Below are 3,303 nucleotides of genomic sequence, written 5' to 3' on the forward strand. Positions count from 1 at the left end.
TATTTTATTTGTTGTAAATTTATAATATCACTTATCACATAAATAATTATATTTTTAACATATACTCTTGTGTAAAAAAAGTTTTCATAGTTTATTCATAAAATTTTGCATATTTTTTATTTTTTATAAAAATTAAACTCTATAAATTCATAAAAAATTTAATATTATGTTATAATATTAATTATTTTAAAAATTTAAATTAATAAAAAATACACAAATATTATATAAAATCCACATAACATGAGTTTCATGTTCCAATAATTCAGAAATATGTGGTATTTTGATTTACCCGTCAAAATCAAGATCTAGAATATTTTTCTTTAATCAAATAAGGTTTCCTTTAATGATGTCAACATGTATTATTAGTTAACATAACATTTAAATATTTATTCAAATAACGTGTAGCCACACTTCATTTTCAAGTGTTGAGGAACTTTTTCTAAAAAAAATATTTAAAGACTATTTACAAAATATCTTTATATATTTTATAGAATATAACCCAGTTGATCCCTTCTTAAAAAAGTGAGCACAAACAACAAATTAAAAGATACATGCTATACATGCAATATCACCTAATCTATATTCAAAAAGGTCAGCTAATTAACCCTAAATTTATATTTGATTAAACAACTATATTTGGTTACAGGTAGGTTTGAGTGTCCACAAACAATTTAATTAATTATTAAAAATTAATTTCCTTTTTCAATTTAATTTCTTTTTAATATATTTACTATTTTGATTGTGAATATATATTGCAACGTCCCCTTCTCTCTTCTGCTTCTATAAATACCTCTGCTACGTTCCTCCCCACCATGTATCAGAAGCATTTAATGTCACATAATGGTTGCTAGCTATCCTTCTACCATTTCATTTCAATTTTTTTATATATATATATACAATAAAAGGGTAGTAGTATTGGTGATCTTATTACATACATATATAGCACTTCATCTTCTTCTTCATAATGGTGTGAGTTTTTTTTTTTATAATATAGTGTGGAAGAATCTGTAAAGCTCAGGAGGGATAGCGCCACGGAAGCATCGACGATGATCCGTTGTTTGTGAAGAGTTTTTACGCTCTTTGATCTTCTGTAGCGCTATCCATCCTGAGTTTCATGGGTTCTTCACACTGCTTCCAATGAATCTTTGGATTTTTTTTTTTTTTGGGATATGTGGATGAATATGATCTATGCTTTCATCATAAGAAGAAGAAAAACGTAACACCAATATTGGATTATTGGTCCCTCATAATAATCATGCACTATACAAGGTGATGAATCTTTTGATTACTCTATATATAGTTATTGTCCTCTCTTTCATTTTTGTTATGCTAGTTTTAGTGACTAATAACATATATTTTCTTCTTTTCTTTTTTTTTTTCCTCCTCTTTTGATCTTTTCGTTCTCCCTTTGTGTATTGTTATGGAAATTTTAATGACTAACTACTTATCTTATTTCTTTTTTTCCTTCTATTTTTTGCTTCCTCTCAAGAGCAAGTGGCTTGGTTAGAATGAATATGGAGAAAAATGGTGGAGAGAAAAAAAAAAAAAAAACTAAAATTGTAAAGCTATATGGATTATCAAGTTCTTATTTTCTTTCTCTTTTTGTTTTCATCAAAGAGCTCTCTTATATTAATTTTGTGTGTCCTTTGGTATAATATTCATCTTTAGCATCACATCAAAGATTTGATACAAACATGAGATAGAATATGTTTACAAATTAAATATATAATTTTTTATTTTTGAAAGTAAATGTATTATTATTCTTTTAGTTGCTTAAAAGGTTGTAATAAATGTATCACTTGAATTATTGAAGTAGTGTATATATATGTCCAATGATGATACACCACAAAAAGTTGAGATCTTCTAATTATATTCTCATCACCATAATATACGTTTCTTGTGGTGTTGTTGAAGTCATCAAAATAGCAAGAAAAGAGTTTATTTGATTTTATTGAGGAGGTATATCTGAGTTTCATTATTGAGGAAAGCATAGCTTTAAATCTAAGAGTACTATAGGGTGTGTAGTACTTTTTAATTTCCATTATTTTGTGGCCTTTTATGCACTGTTGACATAACTTGGCATCATCCTCAAATTGCGCAAAGGATAGGAATTCAAGAAGAAGAAGAAGAAGATATAAAAAAAAAAGGGAAAATTAAATAATAGACATATAATATTATAATTAATTAATAACCCAAAAATAAAAGTAATAATATTATTATAAAGTATATAAATAGGAGTGGTAACATGTATCCTATCTGTGAGCGTCTAATCTGACTCAACTCGTTTGGGTAGGATTGTCAACTCAATTCACAGTAGGGTAAGATGTAGGTAGAATTTTTATGCGGGTCAAATAGGATGTGAGTTGAGTTTCAATCCTATTCGAACAATCCGCATTCTATATATGTATATACTATATACTTATATAAAAATATATTTCACATATAAAAGATCTTTAGTCACTAAAAAAATTATTAATTAATAATTTAATATATTTTTTATATAAAAATTAATTCAATTTTAAATTATCATCAAATTATATAATAATATTATATTTTTTTAATAGCTCGTAGATAAAATCGGATACCACAAATTAAAAACCAATTTAACCCCCCAAAAAAATTAAGATTAAATCTAAATGTTATCCTACCATACATCTCACTCCTAAGTATAAACCAAACATTGCTACATTATCACGTGGGTATTGATATTTGATAGACTAGGGATGTTGACTACTCCCAACTTCGTGCAAGTCACGGTCTTCAGTGCAAATTCCCATGATCATTTACATTGCCTAACTTTAAAGCTAAGCTTTTTATTATTATAATTTAATTTATTTTAGTTCATTTTATGTTATGTATATGTATATTTATTTATTTGCTGAATTCTCTATCTGTATCTATGACCCCCCACACTCTCCTTAATTCTGTGATATACAGTTTGAAGCCTTCAATAATTATGAATGGACTCTTGTGGAGACATCATTGCGTGTATTTGGGATTGATTCACGTATATAAATTAAATCAAATCAAATGTATATTCAATATTTCTTTATATTTATATATATATATTGAATAAAGATATGTTCATACAGTAGTAGTGGACAATAGTCATGCTTCTAATTAGAGAATAATCTTTATAATTCAATTTATAGAGATTTAGGGTTTGTTTTATTTTAAGATTAATTTTAGAATAATTTATTATCCTTATGTTATTAACTTGTTATTATATAATCGATTATTGTTGTACTAGATTTTGATTGCATTTGTAATTGTTTAATTTATATATAATCAATTTTGATAGAA

The 3,303-nt window shown here is 25.9% G+C and overlaps 1 long non-coding RNA gene across 1 annotated transcript; it reads left to right on the forward strand.

Annotated features, from left to right (window-relative positions):
• The first annotated feature begins 814 nt into the window (after positions 1–814).
• On the forward strand, positions 815–3,303 carry LOC140177103 (uncharacterized). Its single transcript, XR_011868844.1, has 2 exons — positions 815–1,269; positions 2,938–3,303. It is a non-coding gene; the product is annotated as an uncharacterized lncRNA (long non-coding RNA).

The sequence above is a fragment of the Arachis hypogaea genome, chromosome 12, assembly GCF_003086295.3.
Source record: "Arachis hypogaea cultivar Tifrunner chromosome 12, arahy.Tifrunner.gnm2.J5K5, whole genome shotgun sequence".
In the NCBI taxonomy this organism is placed as follows: Eukaryota; Viridiplantae; Streptophyta; class Magnoliopsida; order Fabales; family Fabaceae; genus Arachis; species Arachis hypogaea.